The sequence below is a fragment of the Ailuropoda melanoleuca genome, chromosome 15 (genome assembly GCF_002007445.2).
Source record: "Ailuropoda melanoleuca isolate Jingjing chromosome 15, ASM200744v2, whole genome shotgun sequence".
Classification (NCBI taxonomy): domain Eukaryota; kingdom Metazoa; phylum Chordata; class Mammalia; order Carnivora; family Ursidae; genus Ailuropoda; species Ailuropoda melanoleuca.
Genome location: NC_048232.1, coordinates 62,939,900 through 62,959,580, shown reverse-complemented (window position 1 = coordinate 62,959,580; position 19,681 = coordinate 62,939,900). Strand labels below are relative to the sequence as shown.

Genomic DNA, 19,681 nt, shown 5'->3' with positions numbered 1-19,681 from the left:
CTTGAATACAGCATTGAGCTGGTGTAGCCATTAGGATCATTTGAGTTGCAAATAATGCTCACTGGCTTTAAAAAAAATGCTCTTCTAAAGTTGCAGGATAGGTTTTGTTTCAAGCCTGGCTTGTTTTAGTGTTGCTGCTTGATTTCTCTCAGGTCTTTCAACTCTGGGTTCCTTTGTGTGTTGGGCTGCTTCTCTCATGGGAGCAAAATGGCCACAGAGGTCCCAGGCCTCCCATGTGTTTCTACCTCACAGTCCAGAAAAAGAGAGAGATTCTTTTCTGAAAACCTGGAAAACTCTTGAATTACGTGCCAAAACCTAAAAAAAAACCCAAACAAACAAACAAACAAAAAACAACACTGTGGCTGGTGCTGTGCAAGGCCCCATTGAGTCTGGGCAGGTGTTACTCATCCTTGAACCAATTGCTTTGGTGAAAAGACTGGTATTATGATAAATGGTCAGTTTGGGTGAATTAAGGGTCAAGCTTAAAACTGAAGTTTGAGAGTCATTCTACCCAGTGGATGTGCCATTATTCAAGAGAGCAGAGTGAGGAGTACAAGTATTGTAAAGAAGTTAGCACAATTCTCACTACTAGATAATAATGTAATTCTATATCTTCTAAAACCAAATAATCAATTGAGAAAGCACATCAGAAATAATTAAAAATAATAAGTGAGGTTGTTGTTACAATATTAATATTAATAATGGGGGAAATCACTAGTTTCCCTCTTACAATAACCAATTAGAAAATACAACTGAGGAAGGGGCGCCTGGGTGGCACAGCGGTTAAGTGTCTGCCTTCGGCTCAGGGCGTGATCCTGGCGTGCTGGGATCGAGCCCCACATCAGGCTCCTCCGCTATGAGCCTGCTTTTTCCTCTCCCACTCCCCCTGCTTGTGTTCCCTCTCTCGCTGGCTGTCTCTATCTCTGTCGAATAAATAAATAAAAAATCTTTAAAAAAAAATACAACTGAGGAAAAAAATTTCATTTATAAAAAGTATAAAATATATTGGAACAAGTTGATTAAGAAACATATAGTATTTATATGAAAATATGAACTTTAACTGAGAGATTTAAGATGTTCCTAGCTGGGAACATCTTATTATAAAGATGTTGATTTGTTTGAAAATACTTTCAGAAATCATTGCAATCTTAATGAAAATTACAATGGGGTTTCTCTCTTTGGGTGTGTATTTGGGAAGGGAGGTTTGGTAGTTGAGAAAAAATATTTTAAAATATATCTGATAAAATTATGCATGCTAGGCTAGTCAAAAAATTAAAACAAACAAACAGAAAACAAACTACAGTTGTAATGGGCCCATGTGGAAGGAGGAAGCCTTTTCTCAGCAGATACAGAGACATACTATAAAGCTACAGTAATCAAAAACCGTGAAGTACCGGTACAAAAATAAACAAACAGTAGAACAGAATAGAAAATCCCAGAAAAACCCAAAGTAGTATAATGGTGGCTTAGCACATTAATGGAATGTGTGTGTGTATGTGTGTTTGTGTATATAAAATTCAAGAGAGTACATGAATTATTCAATATACAGTTACACAATAATTAGTTATTTGGGAAAAAAGTGAGCCAAATCCTTATTTCACAGCTCATACTAAAGTTAATTCCAGATAGAATTTAGCTATAACTTAAAGTAGAATAGAGCTTTTTATGAATGACAGGGGAAAAGCAATCAAGAAATATGACTATGTAAATATTTAAAACTTTTTATATGTGAAAACAAACATATTAGCAAACAGTTCTTTCCCTCCTGCTAAGGAAACTACAAAATCTGGACAAAATTTTAAGAGGAAAACAAAACAAAACAAAACAAAACATTTAACTCCCCAGAGAGCTAACAAGTCCAGAAAAACCCAGAGAAGTAAGCTTTGCATTTGGTATGGCTTTTGCCCCAGAGGCATCTGCCAGTTTTGGAAGTTATATGGGAGACTGAGAAGGTGAGCTGAGCCTTTGAAAGACTGTTGGATTTAGGAGAGGGAAAGGAGGTCAACGCTGCCAAGGAGGGAAGTATTGGTAAGTTCACAAGCTTTAGACTGGGACTCCAACTTAAAGGGCTACAATCCATGAATAAGTGTGGGCCTGAATAGATGTTCCCCAGAAGGCACTGAAGCCCAGCTTCTAATCATATCATTTTGTGATTGAATTAAGATAATTCAGGGCTGCTGGTATTCCTAGCCACTTGCCAGAAGCAAACAAAATTCTCTGAAGAAAGGTTACATCCCAGTCTCAAATTATCTGTACCATTTTTCATATACAATATCTGACACTCAGTTAAGAAAAAACAGACACATAAGGAATCAAGATAGCGTAGTGGGAAATCCAAAGGAGCAACAGAGCATAAGAAACCCATAGGAATCTTGAAAATGGAGTTTTCATACATGGATTTTAAAATAAGTATGATTAATATATTAAAGATAATAAAACATGAGATGTATAATGTTAATAGATAAAAGTAAATTATGAAAAGATACAAAATGGAAATTCTAGAACAGAAAAAAGTATCTACTGAGTCAGTAACCCAACTGGACAGGTTTAAGTGGGGCCAGAAACATTGAAGAGAAAATTAATGAAGTGGAAGATAGATATGAAAAATATACAGAATAAATCACATAAATATGAAATGATTAAAACGCACACACACAGAAAGAGAGAGCTACACAGAGGACAATATAAGAGACACAGGGGAACTAGTGAGAAGTTCTAACCTATCTGTTAACAGAGTCCACAAAAGGAAAAGAGAAAGATATTAAGGGAGAAACAATGTTTGAGGAGACAATGAATGATAATTTTCTTTAAAAAAAAAAAAATCTATGAACCCATGCTGGATAAATAACACATTCTCCAATAAACACCAAAGGAAATTTTGCACCCCAAAAAATACTAATGCATACTATTCTGGGACAAGAAAATTATTCCAGATGAAAACTTAAAGATACAGGACAGGTTTAAGGGCCTCAGAAATGATAAATATTTAATGTTGATATAGAATTGCAATAATAATATCTCATAAGGCTAAATGTATTACAAATAACATGTTAGGATAAAAACATTTAAAGAGTTCTAAGCTTCTTGCATTGTCCAGGAAGAGGTAAATTTCCTCATTTATCTTAGATTACAATAAGTCATCTACACATGTTGTAATCTCTAGTGTAACAAATCATAGTAAGAGAATGCATAGCTACCGAGTTAATAGGAGGAAAAAGAACTATAAAAAACAATCAACCAAAAGACAGGAAAGAAAGAATACAAAACAGGTAGTACAGATAAAAAGCAGATGGCAAAATGGTAGAACTAAACCCAATCATATCAATAATTACATTAAATATGAGTAAACTAAATATTGCAATTAAAAGACCAATATTGTCAGACTGGATTTTTTTTTTAAACAAGAACCAACTATATCTTACTTATGAGAAATACCTAAAATATACAGAAGAGGTTGAAGGTACAAGGATGGAAAAGTTACATTGTAGAAAAAAATAACCAAAAGAAAACTATTGTCACTATATTATTAAGAGTAGGCCTATGAAAAGTGAAGAAGAAAAAGTTGTTGGGGGTGGGGGGTGGAGAAATAGAGAGACCAGGCAAACAGTGCAAGCAATGTTTTCAAAGTAGCCTTCCTTTCTACAAGGGCAGCAGGCAGGGTGGTGTGAACGGGCTGGTGAATGTGGAGCCTGTGTGCTAGGAACTAGTGCGAGAGAACACAGGATTGGAAAGAGGAGTCCAGGTTAGGGAAAAGCCTGCATAATACTTTCAATGGATTTTTTTATGTCATAGATTTGGACATGGCTTTAATCAATGAGAAGCTGTTAGATATATAGTTAGTGGTAATGAAAAATAAAAATTTTAAACTTGTCACTATCAACCCCTTTAACAGCCTTTAGTTTATTGGAATAAGTCTATTATCTAGCATAAGTTTTAAAGTCTCCTTCATCAACCACAGATAGCATGGGGGTGGTGGTTAGAACTCCGGCTCTGTAGAATTTGCCTGCGGTGAATTCTGTCCTCACATTCTGCCTTCTCCACTTCTTCTTTGTATGACCATGGGCAGAGACTCTTAATCTCTCTGTCTCTCTCTCTCTCTTTTTAAATATAAAATGAAAATAATAGCACATAACTAATAGACTTGTGAGAATTAAATGAGTAATGCACATGAAATATGAGAACGGTGGCTGGAGCATAGTAAGTATTCAACAAATAGCTGTTATTTTTCATATTATAATTATGACTTTTGTTTCGGATATCGTTTTGGTATCTCAATTAAATGCTGATGAAGTAAGCCTAAGGATAATAAGTCTAGTCTTTTTTTCTGGTCTTGCTCTGTCCTCAACTCTAAACCAGGAACCAATTACTGTGTCATGGGTCTGGTCTTTCCTGCCTGAAATTGGCAAACGACAAAGAATGAAGTCCTTCTATGTGTGGTCCTCTGGTTGGCACTGGGAATATTCTCCAGTAAGATAGGGCTGTGCACTTGAAGGAGCTCACAGACGTGTGAATAAAGGATTTCCACACAGTGGGATATGACTAATAGGAAGAAGGATGTATTCCAGCACGTAGGATGAAGACTGTGCTTTGGAAGCAGAGAAGGGGGATATTTTCTAGCTGGGGAAGAAGAGGAAAGCTTCATAATGGGCTTGGAGGAAGAGGCAGGAGAGGCTATTCTGGGCACAAAGAACACAGGCATATAGAGGCAGGATAGCAGGAAAGTACAAGGCATGCTTGGGGAGTGGCTAATTGCCCGCTGTCCCAGGTATGTCAGGTGGACAGAAGGGAACAGCATTTGCGAAAGCTGGAGAAGTAGACCAGAGTTGGGTTGTGACTGCTTTTCTATGAAATTTAGAATGCTTCCAAATTATTTCAGAGGTAAATCTTTTATAGCAAGCTTTCAAATAAAGTCAGACTTAAGGTATAGTTATGCTTTGTAGTTCATAAAAGAAATTCCAGTATGAGTGTTCCCCAAATGGCCAAATAAACATTGATAGGAATTTAGGAGGTAGAAATAAAATCATTCTTTCCTAAACCAAGTTATCTATATTATGACCCATTACGTGTGAACTTATACTTGCTGAATTGTTTAGTAATGGTTATACAAGCTACAACTATAATAACCATGGTAAAGACAATAGCATGCGTACTGATAGTAATACCGTCTAACACTTATTGAAAGAATTCTATGTGCCAGAAACTACTACAGAATCTCTTAATTCATTAGTGTATTAAATGTATAATCCTCATTGCACCTCTTTGAGACAAAGCTATTATTATGTATATAAGAAAGCATATTGTAAACTAGAAAAAAACACTATGCCAATGATAATGGTAGGCTATGTTGTCTATGTGTACACTAGGCCTCATCTGCCTTTTATTTTCCTTCCATGTTCATCTTTTCTCTAGTTTTATGCTACAGGCTGGAGGGAAGGGCAAGAGGAGAGAGAGAGAGAGAAATGGGAAAGGCGAAAATCTTTAGGAAATTGTTATTCCTAACGAATGGCTGTTTGAGTTCTGTTTTTGTTTTTTAAACTCATTTAGAGAGAAAAAATAAAGACAGTTCTGTCATGTAAAAATATTATCCCATCTTGCTGATTTTGCGTAGGTTGACTGGTGGGTGCTGAATTAGAGATTCTGGAGGATACGCTGGGTTTCAAGGAGGCTGAGAGTTTGTCTTCTGTATCTGCCTGTCAGACTCAACTGTAAGCCTCAAAATATAATATCATTCCCTCCCACTGATTACATTTGCACACGATCAGTGATCAGTGCCAGCTCAAGAGAGACACTAACTTTCCACCTAGGACTGTTTCCCCAGTTGTGGGAAAGATAGGATAAACAGTTGAGACTCTCTAAGTACCATCAGGAAGAGGTCAGTGCACAGCTCTTAAGACTGGAATTAATTCCACAGGGAAATTATGATGGAATAATCAATTTAGAAACTTAAAGCTTGGATCGAGATTCAAAAATTTTGAAAAGAAAACAAAAACCAAAACCCTTGCAGAAGTACGGATCTGCTCAAGGTTCTTTTCAATCCCTGACAACTGTGGGTCTAAGATTTTCACAAAATGAGAGGAAAGAAATTATGTGTAATTTTCACATCGGAACTAGGCTCTTTTTGCCCACTCCCTTCCAAATTTCAGCTACTTATCATGTTGGCCAAATCCTACAGTGAACGTCACTTCAGAACAATCTGAATGGGAAAACCACAGAGCCCTGCTTCTTTAAAATTAGGCATGAACAAATCCAGAATAATGAGAGGAAGCATAAAACAGATTACGTTTTACCTAAAGTGGAATTTAAGACATGCCACAAGTAATTGATTCTCTTTCTAGGATAATTTAAGAACAAAGACTTGACTTTTTTTTTTTTTTAAGATTTTATTTACTTACTTGAGAGAGAGAGTGAGCATGAGTAGGGGATAGGCAGAGGGAGAAGCAGACTCCCCCAAAGCAGGGAGCCGAGGTGGGGCTCAATCCCAGGGCCTTGAAGTTATGACCTGAGCAAAAGTCAGATGCTTAATGACTGAGCCAACCAACCCCCCCATTTGACTTTGTAAACGCAATAACAGGTCGCTATTCTGCAAAGCCAAAACAGTGATGGTCTTTTCTGATACGATCCATCTAGTTTTTTCCTTTTTGCCACCTTTGTATTGCTTCCTCTATTTTAGTGTCTGTCGCTCTTTCTTGCAATTCTTAGTTTATAAGCCTGCCTCCACTATTAGGAGTTCCTCGAGAGCAGACACCTCTTCTTATTTACTCTTATAAAAGTTATTCTCAATATTTGCCACTGTATCATGCATGGAAGGCAGTCCTCCACTGCTTGTTGAATTCATGAATGAATGCATACACGCCATTAATACATTAATTAATAGCCGTCAATAGTTAGAAGTCCTAGGTTCCAACTCCTTCCATTAACTAAGTTCCTTTGAACTGTTGATGTAATGGTTCTTCATTTATAAAAGATGACTTTGAAAATTTCTTCCAGCAAACGTTTATTTCTATAACAAGAGATTCATAGCATTTTTATAAACTGTGAAGTGTGAAGCCTGTATTACCAATGAATAATTCGAGTTTTGACATCTGACCACCAGCTTGGGGCAACCAGGCTACCATGTAGTCTTTTATCTCACTTTGCCGAAAATTTCAATTATACTCTATCCTGGTTTGTTTCGTGTCTTTTCCAATGTTTTGTGCGGGGAGAAAAGTGAGTAAAATAGTCATCGTTTTGAGGATATTTGAGGCTGGAGAACTTTGTAGTGCTTGCTGCTAGGGGCTTCATTTCTCTGACCTTCCTTGGCTTCCATGCCAGCCTAAAATAGCAACTCAATCCCTGACCTGTGATTCTACTATAACTTATGACAGTGAAGAGAAAAACAGTGGAAGAAGAGAAATTAGGTTGGATTTTCTGAGAAGATTTTGAACCATAGGTTGTTTTTTGGGTTACATCTATCTACTTATTTTTAAAATCATCTAGAGTCTTGCAACTGTGTACAGACCATAGCTTCTCTAGAAATTTTCCATGCTGTTGAAAAGCTTACATAATTGCTTATGTGGCAATTGCAAAATCATCCCTTGACGTGAACAGAAACCAGAGGAGAAGTGTCCTTCTCACCATTTCTGGCTTTCCCTCCTGCGGGCTGGGGGAGGGGGGAAGTGGAGATTAGCAGGAAGATAGGAAGAGGGAGGAGTTTGTGGAATGAGTGGGAAAGTCACTGAAGAGTTTATAAACTGGCAGTGCGTGGAGGCAACCACATCTGAGACGGTGGGGAAAAAAGTACCATAAGCCCAATCATTTGCCCATTTCAGCGGAGAAGGAGATTGTCCATTTTGTGTTTTGTTCTTCATGTTTTGGAGATTGAGGTCAAAGTAAGAACAGTGAAGTGCTCACAGTACTCGCTTTCCTAATCGGTCGATTGAAAATCAACTACGCAGAAAAGCAGGAAGTGTACCACACATGAGTTTATGAAGATCCTCTCTTAGCTGTCACTTCAGAGAGTTTTTTTCCTCCTTCATTGTAAGAGAGCAGTGAAGGACCCAGTGAGAAATTTGTTACCAGGAATCAGTCCATGATGTGGGGGGGAGAGTTGGTGGTTTATGATCTAAAACCCAAGGCCAGAGAGATTTTCCTAAATCATTGAAAGCCAGTTGATGCCGGAGAAGATATTAAGCTGTTAGGGGGTTTCAGAGCTTTGATGTTTCCCTAGAAAGTCTGGAAGCTGGAAAAGGAGAAGGCTCTAAATCCCAGTCCGTGTGTGTGTGTGTGTGTGTGTGTGTGTGTTTGCTAAGCAATTATGCAAACACAAAGACAAATGCAGTCCCTTTCTCTCCCCTCTCTCCTGGATATTTCTGCCAGCCCCCCCCCAGGCCATCTCCTGTGCAAGCTCACGTCTGCAGGGTCTGCAGGTCCGGGCAGCTTGGCCTATGTCAGACAATAGATATGCAAGATAACAACAGGGCAGCCACTCTGAGGCCTTGGCCTTTATCAGGATTAACTGTTACATCAATAAGCAAAACAGGGCGGCGGGGTTTTTCCATCGCTGGCCTTTGCTGTTCCTGGGTGCCAGATGGCATTTATATCCATGAAAACAAAATGCTGCAAGTTAGAATGTTGACTAGGCACTGTTACTTCCACTTGACCACACTGTGTGGGGCTCGCTTTGATGTACAAAACACTCCTAAGATAATGAAATGCGTTGGCAGCTGGCTAATGGCTGGGAAAGTGCAAACCCTGCACTGAACTCTTCCCCGAGACTATTCAATGGTAAGGTGGTGTCAGGCCCGAGCTGGAGAGGGAGCGAAGAGGCTCATTGCCAGGTGGGCCTGGGACGGGACTCTGGGGCAAGAGGCTGGGGAGGGGCTGGTATTTTTCTGCCTTCAATAGAAGGGGTCTGTGCCTGCAGCAGATGAGAAATAAATCCATCGAGGCCAAGCTCAGGCTTATTTTGAACTGGCTGCTGGAATTAGCATAGAAGCCTCTGCACACACAGGTGAGAGAAGACTGTCTACCGGAGCGGAGGTGATCTGAGAGTTCTTAGTTTTTGCTTGTGCCCACGTAGGACCTCATCTTTATGCAAGGGGGAAAATAAAAGAAAGGTCTTATGAATTAAATTTGACTTTGCTGCTTCTAATCTTCTCACTGGCCTGATTCACGGGAAAGTAGAGCGTGCATAATTGGGGAGGGAGGCGTTTTCTCATCCTTCTGTCCCTTGATGCTACAGCCTACTCCCGGGAGGGACAGCCTGGGCACCGGCCCCTTTTGGGAAGTCCCCTGTGCCCCTGTCCCCTTCTGCCCCACAGCCCCACCCCAATCCCAACTGATTTGCTGGCCCCCAAAAGTTCTTCCAGCACCTGGACTACTCCATTCTAAGCAGAAACTCTCCATTTAAAATGCCTCCCGATTTTCTAGTTTGCTCTTATCTCTGTTGTTAGAATGTAAGCTTAGCACAGAAAGGGCTTTTGGGCCAAAGGTCAGGTAACTCCGGGCCAGCCCCTGGCCCAGATCCAGCCTGCCGTCTGTTTCGAAGCCAACAAGAGTTTTCTGTTTTTAAATGGTTGGGGAAGAAAAATCAAAAGAAGACTATTTTGTGTCACACGGTAATTCTATGACATTCAAACGTGAACGTCCGAAAGTCGGCTTTTGTTGGCGCACTGACACTCGAGCTCCTGCACGCATGTCTCTGGCTGGCTCCGCGGTATCGCTGTGCAGGCCCTGTCCTTGCTTCTGAGACTTCCAGATAGCCTGCAAAGCCTAAAATATTCCCCCTTGGCCCCTGACCGAAAAGTTCAACTCCCTGCCTTACACCTTTTGCAGAACACAGAGTAGGTGCTGAATGCCCCTCCCTGACCATTTCTGAAGCTGGAGAAGTCTAGCTGGGTGGGAAGTTCTCCACAATCCCGGTGTTTCCGTCACCTCTCCCTGGAAGAGTTGTAAGTGCCACCGTGAGAGACCTTTCCTTCTTTTCTAGCTTAAAATGGAACCAGCTTTTGAAGTTCTTGCTAAAGCTTCCTTTCTGTGCTTTGTCTCCCCACAGTCAACTCCTACGTTGGCATTTAAACAAATACTTCCGGTTCAAAATGTCCCAGGGGTGTCTGCTCAGCTTGAGTGGAAATCCGAGAGGAAACGTTGAGGTGGGGGGAATCTGGTGGTGATGCTTGGTACCCTGGCATTTTCCCTTTCCAGACGCCCTCTGCCAGTCCACAAGTCAAGTTTGGACGCTTCTCTCAGCCCACAGAACTATATCTGCCCATCCCACAGCTGGTGTCCGTGTTTCTGCTTGGAGCTCTGCCTTTGTCAATTCAAACAGTGTGTTTTTCAAAAAAAAAAAAGTCATTGACCACGTTTTTGTTTTCTCCTCATCCTGTTTGTCAGGGGATACTGGGTGTGTGGTCTCGAACTTCCTACTTACTGCACTTTGTCTTAGGGTGCTGGGACCTTCTTTTTGAACTCTGGTTTTCACAAGATTGTTGGCCACAGCCATTCTGGGTCTATTAAACATAGAATCTTTCTTGGCCAAAAGTTACAGCGGTTGGCTCTACATGATAAATTACGGTTACTGTTTGTTTCTTTGTACTTTTCTGTGTTTCCCAAGGGGAACATGTATTTCTTTTATATCAATGAGAAAAAAGAGTAAAAAAAAGTCGTAAAAGTACCAGAGTAGTAGTAATCTCTACTTACTGGTGAGTGTGTCTCAATTCCTTCCTTTCTTCCATCTCTTCTTGAAGTGCATCCAGATATGTACAGACCGTATGTAAATCCATGAAATTAGATAAATCAACTCTTGTAAGTTATGACTTCATTTAAAAAATAGGTATGAGAGATGATGTCTAAGAATGTGTTGTGTGTGTGTGTATATATACAGATATATACAAAATAAAACAAAACCTAAACCAGAAACAACTAGACTTCCAGTTTCCGAGTCCAGGATCTAAGGACAATAAGTAAAAAGATGAACAAACTGGAAATCAAGACCTGGAGTGATATTCATCGAATTATCAACAGGTCTCCCTGTTAATAGCTTTAGCAGTAATGCGTGCTTTTATTTTATGCTAAACTTGTTGGATTGTTTTAAATTTTTAATTGTGATGCTGTAATATATTTGTAATGATAAAAATACTTGAAAATAATGAAAAACTCCAATCCCATGTTTATCTTCCACAGACCTTTGAATATCCATTGTCCACACCTACATCTGTTATTAATCAACCCCTTACTTCCCTACCCCCCCCCCCATGGCAAAAGACCCTGACTCTTAGACCCTTATATCAACCTCCACGGAACATTTAAAAAATGCTAGTGTTCTGGCTCATTTGGGATGGGTAAAGGGAGTCAAACTTACTTTATGGCTTCAGATTTTGGGGTTATGCATAGAAAGGTTTTTTTTGCTCCAATGTTTTATATATATATGGTCTGCTATGTTTTCTTTCTAATACTTTGTTATTTGTGTTTATTGGACAATTTTTAATCCATCTGGAATTTATTTGTGTGAATTGTGAGGTAGGAATCTGATGTAGGATGTTTTGACCCCACCAAAATGCAATCAACACAATTAAGGCTGAGAATTGCAGGTGCACATGGTAAAATAAGTTATTAACTAGCTGCTTCCAGAAAAATAAATCTTCTTGACAAGTTTATATCTGCAGTATTTGACTTGGGAAAAATTTGACTTGATAAAAACAGTGGTCATAGGAGAAAACTCAGCGGTGGAAGCTTTACTTGATAAGAATTGATAAGGATAAAACAATTTGCTATTTTAAGATTTACATTAAAAAAGTGGCCTCAGTGAAAATAATTTTTGATATGGAAATGATGATAATTAGAGGAATATTTTCATTATGCTGTCTAGCCAATTGGTCAAGGGAAAATAAAAATAGTTTAATTCTAGCATGTTTCTCAAGGAAAATTCATCAGTGTTGGTAAAATTATGATTTAAAAATTGTTTGAATTGATAAAACCAGAGTGAGAAGGTTCTTGGGGCTAAATCAGTGAAGCAAAGATTATCTTTTACTTTGGAGATCTTACTTTATTTTTCTAAATGGGTTGCTTATTATTCTGACAACATTAATGTAGGCAACTGATCAATTCTTACAACTGGTCTGAAATGAACCTTTTTCATTTACTGAAATCTCATACTTGGGTCTCTCTCTGGACTCTCTTATTTCTTGGATGTGCTTGCCTAATCTGCACTGGTTTTAATTATTGTAGATTTAAAGTAACTAGTTAAGTATCCCCCATTTGCCCCCCTTTAGAATTGTTTTTCAACATTTTCTTAGTTCTTCTCTCACGTTCAAGAACTTCAGCACCAGCTAGTTCAATAGGCCAGATTTTTAGTAACAAGCTGAATAATTATAGACATTTTACATTTTAGTTGTAATCTCCTACTTATTTTTTTTAATATCTTGGCTCAATTATATATATATTTATATCTGTCTATCTAATCTTTATGTATCTATATCTGTACCTACAGATATAGCTGTAGATATCTGTGTGTAGATATCTGTTTGGATTTTTAGCCTTTCACTTAATTGAATTTATTTATTTTTTTGGTTTTTGGATTTTTTTCTTATTTTGAGCCCTTAAAGATCCTTTGCAGTTCATTCCTTTTGAAGCTGATTTCAGTTACTACATCATACTTTGTCCATTATCTGCTTATTTCTAACAATGGTAAGTCCTGAGAGCTTATCATTCCTGCAGCTCCAACACAAAATCTTGGTTTTGGCACCTATTTGGAAGTAAAAATGGCAAAGGTTTATTTATTTTTTTTTCCTGAAATTCAGTATATACACTCTGAGTGTTGATGAAGGGGAAGATGTTTAAGTGTCTTTGCTAGTGGGATTTCCCTATACCTTCTTTCTCTTTCCCAAAGAATAAGACTCTATTATTTATCCTGTCCTTTGCTGTGTCCTCTAAATTCTTGGATGAAATTCACAAGGAGCTTTTAAAGTCTACCTCCTCTTTGATGAGAGTTGGTGATTTGAATTTGCATTGTAATGTCCCTCCTAAGAGCAAAGCCTTAACCTTGACAATGCTATACTTTGCAAATTTGATACCAGATAATGGACAATCCTTTGAAATGCTGTCTCATTCATCTGCCACTTGTTTATAGTTTGTTTGGGGGGTTAATCATGTGACCTTCGGGTTCTTCTTTTTTTTTTTTTTTTTTGCAAACTACTTTTTATATACAAGTCATATTCCATGAAGGCAGAAATTAATTTCGAATTCTATCTTTAGTGTATAAAGTAATGCCTGGCATATAATAGGCACTTCGTAAATATTGCTGGTTGACTGACTGGCCTACCTTTATTTCCAAACACAGCATTTGAAGAACTCTAGGTTAGAATTAGCTATTTGTCTGCCCCAGAGGTCATTCTAGCATATCTGAAACAAATCTGACATCCCCAAAGCCTCTGACTCCTCTTATTCCTAAACTCTAACAACGGTGTCCTCCTCAAAATGTTTAAGCTCAACACTTTTCCATCATTTAAGAACTTCTTCCTTCTCTCTCTCCTCTAGCCCCCTTCACATCCACATGTAATTCACGCCCAGATTTGTTGATTCTATTTCACAGTGTCTCTATAGCCATTCAGCAATTCCGGTTCTCTAACCTAGTTCAAGACCTTGCTCCCTATCAACTTGGCTGTTAAGATTTGCCCCGTAATTATTATCCCTCCCTTAAGGGCTGTCCTTACTCCATCACTTCACTAAAATCCATGTTAATATTGCCTGTAGAACACTCATCCTTAAACAGGGCTGACCCCATCACTATGTGCCTATGATTTCTTGTTACCTATAGACTACCGTTCAAACTCTCTAACCTGCTTTGCATACTCTTCTGGAATGTGAAGGGTCTCAATCATGATTTCCGGTTTACTCTGCTTCATGCTCTGCACCTTTTACTCCTGCCAAGGGAGTGTGCTGTCTTTCCCTGGATGAACCCTGCAATCTCCTTGCTGCTGATCTTTGTCCCATCTCACTGTGTTCTGGGCACACAGGCTCTTTTCATTTGCTTGCCCTCCATGACCTCTCCCGCTGCAGTCTTCACCAGCAGTACCTTGCCCTGCTTGTCTGCCAGCTGCACTTGGTTGTGTAACTGCCACTCCTTCCCCAGATCTCACTCTAAAATCCCTTCTCAGGGAGGCCCTCCACAGTCCCTCCCCCAGGCGCCTTCCCTGTTTCCATATATTCAGTCCCATTAAACACCGTCAGCTCTGGTACTCAAAGGTGCACAGTATATAATTATACACATATGTGTGGGGTCATCTGATTAAGGACATCTCCCCCACTTGATTCTAAACTCCGCGAATGAAGAGCTCTGGCCCACCTTGCTCCCCGCTGTGTCCCCTGCCACAGGCATTGGAGCATACTAAATACCTAAGGAATGAACGCATCAATGTCTACGAAAGACTTGGCTGTGTTCCTTACCCCATCTCCTCTTGGAAACTGCCCAACACCCCCATTTTGAATTTCTCTCTCTCTTTCCTTTAATCCCTACACACTTACCCCTCGTCCCGTAGGTGGTAGTTCCTACGGGGTAGTCATGTCATCCACACCATAGCTCCCCCTAGGAAGCCAGGAGGAGGGTCTGGTTTATGTCTAAGGATGAGCGCTAATACTAAAAACTTAGGCTTTGAGGGCGCCTGGGTGGCTCAGTCAGTTAAGAATCCAACTCTTGATTTTAGCTCACATCATGATTTCAGGGTCGTGAGATTGAGCCCCATGTTGGCTTCCCCACGGAGCACGGAGCTTGCTTAAGAGTCTCTCTCCCCCACCCCGCCCCACCCCCCACGTGCACTCTCACTCTCAAAAAAAAAAAAAGTTAAGGCTTTGTTTATAGGAGTAACAAAGGTTGGCAAAAGTTGAAATGGTTAAATTTGAAATGTTTGGAGTATTATGTCACGCTTCCAGTGCACCCCAGAGGTTCAGTCAGAAGCTCACCTGAGCCAGTGTGCTCTGATTATACCTTAATCTTAGCCAGTGAATTCACAGATGCGTGAGGGTGTTAAGTAGGGAGGCTGGGATAGGATATGGGATGAGTTCAGTGGGAATCCACACCCACTAGTAGAAATCCATGCCCTAGTGCTGGTGGGTTAATAATACCTTCTTACATTCTTATTCGGTCTTCTTTTGCACACTTCACTCAATAATCTTGTTAATAAATTCTAGCAGATAATGATAATAAGGAAATAATGGTTAACTAATCTGTGTTTATCCTGTCAACTGCACCTTAGCTGAGGACATAAACCCACATGGAAAAATTTGGCCTTTGTCTATTTAAATCTCTTACAAAAGAAAAGTAGTGCTTGAGTTTTACCAAGGCTGTAGGTTTATTGCTCTTAATTCTACTCACAACAAAATGAGTTGTCCTTCAACCTGGTTTTGCCAAGTATTTGAGTTGGATGAATAGATGGTCTAAAAACCATCAAAAAGTGTTCAAAAATTGATGTAGCACGATTAGCTCTGGACTGCCACAGAGGGTTTGGAGGATTTCCAGGGGCCTATTTGTTAATTTGAAGTCCTAGGAAAGAACAGGGGAAGGAACAGGAAAAGCTGTGCTTGTACCCTGGCCTGGAGCTACCGAGGAGGGCAATATTAATGGCAACTTGCAGGGGTGCATCCTGGGCATTTTCTTATCCTAGAGAAGTGTAGTTTTCAGAACAGAAAATATACTCATTTTTCTTTCTTGCTCTTGAAGATTGTGAGAAAATTCCTAAGAGATATTCTTGGAAGAGTCAGAAAGGTATTATTCTGATCTCTATGGGTGCTCAGAGATGTAAAGGACTCAATCTTGATAACACAGCACCCAGTGTGTTTCTTAATTGTTCCTTTGATGAAGAGAGGACTTTCCTGAAAGATATGAGCCAGAAGAAGAAGTCCAACTTCAGTGCTCTAGAAGAAACAGCTGGGTCTTCGGGGTTTCGGGTAACCTGCTCAGTGGCAGTCAGGATCTATAGATCAGGGAGACAGTGATATCACTGTCAGGTTCTGAGACTTTTGTAATTTGTCTGTGTTTGTCACTGTGGTCATTGCCTGTCCCCGTTTTGACTACCAGCAAAATGCTTGAAATGAAAATCATTTCTGGACAAGGTCTTAGATATGGTGAATTCATTCATTCACTCAACCAATTTTTATGGAGTGTTTACTCTATGCCAGGGTCTCCTCCAGAGCCTGAAAATACAGCAGTAGACAGAGCAGAGCTTGTGCCTTCACTGAGCAAACATTTTAGTGAAAAGACAGACAATGAAGGGAGTAAATAAAATCTAGAAAGTATTAGACACTAACAGGTACTACAGAGGGGAAAAAGGGGGGAAGAGGATAGAAGACATTGAAGGTGGGGGTTGCAGTTTTAAATATGGTAGTCAAGAAATATTTAATTGAGAAGGTGACATAAGTAAAGATTTGAAAGAGGGGTTACAGCTAACTGTGTGGTTATCTAGGGGAAGAGTGTTCCAGGCAAAGGAATACAAAGTTTAAAGGTGATTTCTGAAACTAGGTTAGAAAAGGATTTTATTGGCTCAATGTCTCTGAAAACTCAAGGACTCTGGCTGGCTTCAGGCATGGCTTGATAAAGGGATGAGGAAAACATTTTTTTTTCCTGATCTTTCTATATATTGGTTTCATTCTTACATAGTTTGGCCTTTTGTGGCTGTAAGAGAGCTACGGTGTTTCCAGTTCCCATATCCTGCACTTCAACTCCATAGGAAGAGTCAAGGGCTTTGTCTCAGTATTACTGGCAAAAATCTCATTTTGTCTCTTTTACTCTGAGTGGGTCACTGCCCATTTCTGAACCCACTGTTATGATCAGAGTAAATACTGTGTGCTGATTGCTTTATGCTTGTGTCACTTGCTACGCTGGAATGGCATAGACTGAGAAAGTATGTTTGTGCCTGGTTTGGTTTGGTTTGGTTTTCGGTTTTGGGGTGTTTTTTTGTTGTTTTGTTTTGTTTTGGTGAGGGGAAGGGGGAATTCCCCTAAAGAAAATTGGGGAACCAAGAGAAGGATTAATGGATTTTAGATAGCAAAAACAGCAAATGTCCTTTATACCATATCTCTTTCGCTTAAATAAAATCCTTGATAGAGTTAGAGCCATCACAAACTTTCTGGGGTAAGTCACTTCATCTCTATTGAACATTTTTTTTTTTTTAATCTAAAATGAGGAGGTTGTAAGGCCACATTGTAATTTATGCTCTATAGCTAAGTATATTTTCTGAAGTCTGAAATTTAAAAAAAAAGTTCATTATATTATGATATTACAAATATAATCTGCTGAAGGAAAGTAGAAAGTGAGCATTTAGCCTGTATTCTGGAGATTGCTATTTGGCATAAGGGCCTGCATGAGTCCTTGAGTATAGGCCCTTAAATGCAAGTTTTTGAAGAGCTGATGTGATCAATCCCAGATGCCTTTGTCCTGTGATTTACTGTTTACTTGGTGAGCTGTAGGAAGAGAGAGAAGGAAGAGGGTGGATCAGGGTTATGTGCTGGGTCAATTTCTAGCCTGGAGTTGGGTGACTTGGTTGAAAGGCCAGCTCAGGGGGCGTTAACACAGATTTCCATATTCAAAACAGAGTGGAGAGTCTAAGCACCCTTCTGTAAGCCTCTGTGACATTAAGACAATGGCATTAAGATAAAAACTCTCCCAAGGGTAGAAGACTCTTGGGATTCGACTTTCAGGATTGCAGAGTCCTTCTTTAGCGCTGGATTGAGAGGAAACTGGCTGAAGGAAATGGCCCTTCTCCATGCAGGATCTTGAGGCTTCGATTCTCCCAATAGCAGTAAGGGACTTCCGTAAGTGTTTTGCCTGTGTTTAATATCAGAGCTCCACATTTTATATTAAATTTATGACTATGTGGGTCTGACATTTGGCATTGTGTAAGAGGGACAAGTATCTCCTCAAGCTTCCCGTGTGATTCGGGCAATACCTAAAATCCCTTCATGAATGGTTTCCATGTGTCAGGAATAATGCATTCAGGTCACCAGACCTGTCTCTGTGAATATTCCCTTGGAAATTTCCATGCTCTTTAGTGTGGTGCACAAAGCCCACATCAGACCCAGGATTTCCTTCTTCTTCTATGACAGATTCAGGGATTTATGTACTCTTGGCTTCCCCAAATCACAAAAAATCCCTATCCAGTCTCAATAGGTCTTTACAGTCTGATGAAAACCATTTTCCTTTCTTTTTTCTTTTTTCCCTTTCCTTGTTTTTTCTTTATTGAAGTATAAAAAGACCATTTGCTTTTCTCCAGTCATCCTTTCTTTGAAGTTGGAAGAGCATACTTCAGGAGGACATGGGGCCCCTGAAACTTCCTCCCCACCCATCCGAAATACTCTTCCTTACTGTGGATTTTACGTGGTTGATTCATCACAATATTTGTCTCTGAAATATTTTCCTAAAATAAAATATATGTAATAATCTATTTCAGTGCACTGTGATCCGCATATTGTTCCCATACTCTGAGTATTATCATATGCTCTCAGCCAACAAGAGCTGACCCAGCAAACTACTCTACATGTTTGATCAATGACAACTATCTGCACTTCCTGCGTTGAGTGTGTCTGCAGTGTTTGTTGTTTCTTTCCCTGTGCTCTCTCTTTCTGCCATTTTTTGTGTTTTTTTTTTTTTATGGCTGACAAAAAAGTAATAGTAATAGACTTGCTGCAAAGAAAGAAAGATCTTTACAGTGGATATTAAAATGCAAGTTTTATCTAGAGAAGGAGAAGACAAGCCACAGACTGGGAGAAAATATTTGCAAGATACATGTTGGATAAAGCACTGTTATTTAAAATGTGCAAAGAGCTCTGAAAACTCAACAATAAAATAAACAACCTGATTTTAAAATGGGCAAAGACCCAAAAGACACCACACCAAGGAAGATAAACAGATGGTAAATACACATATGAAAGGGTGCTCCACATCACGTGTCATTAGAAAACTGCAAATGAAAACAACGAGAGATCACCGCATTCCTACCGCATTCCTATATTCTAAGCCGTTCTAGGCCAAGGTCTGGAACACCAACAGCACCAAATGTTGTGAGGCTGCGGAGCAATAGGAACTCTCATTCGTTGCTGGTGGAAATGAGAAGTGGTTCAGCCACTTTGGAAGATGGTTTGGCAGTTTCTTACAGAACTAAACATACTCTTACCATATGAGCCAGCAGTTGCACTCCTTGGTATTTACCCAAATGAGCTGAAAAATGATGTCCACACAAAGCCTGCACATGGATATTTATAGAAGTTTTATTCATAATTACCAAAACTTGTAAATAACCAGGATGTCCTTCAGTAGGTGAATGGATAACTAAACTAGTATGTCCAAACAATGAAATATTATTCAGTACTAAAAGTAAATGAGCTATCAAGCTATAAAAAGACATGGAGAAGACTTAAATGCACATCACTAAGTGAAAGAAGCCAACCTGTAAAGTCTACATACTGTATGATGCCAACTATAGGACATTCTGGAAAAGGCAAAACCATGGAAACAATAAAAACATAGGGGTTGGCAGGAGGGAGGGATAAACCAGCAGAGCACCGAGGACTTTAGGGAGTAGGGAAACTATTTTGTGTGATACTAGAATAGTGGATCCTCGTCATTTGTTTGAACCCACAGAACGGACACCAAGAGTGAACCCTAATGGAAACTCCTGGCTTTGAGTGATAATGGTGTGTCAGTGTAGGTTCACGG

General features: G+C 39.6%; 2 long non-coding RNA genes across 3 annotated transcripts in view; both read left to right on the top strand.

Moving 5' to 3' along the window:
* Positions 1-19,681, top strand: part of LOC117796378 — an 89,784-nt gene that overhangs the window by 21,195 nt on the left and 48,908 nt on the right. The gene's annotated exons all lie outside the window — the stretch shown is intronic.
* On the top strand, positions 944-18,410 carry LOC109490539. Its single transcript, XR_002143864.2, has 3 exons — positions 944-8,763; positions 9,814-9,929; positions 10,183-18,410. It is a non-coding gene; the product is annotated as an uncharacterized LOC109490539 (long non-coding RNA).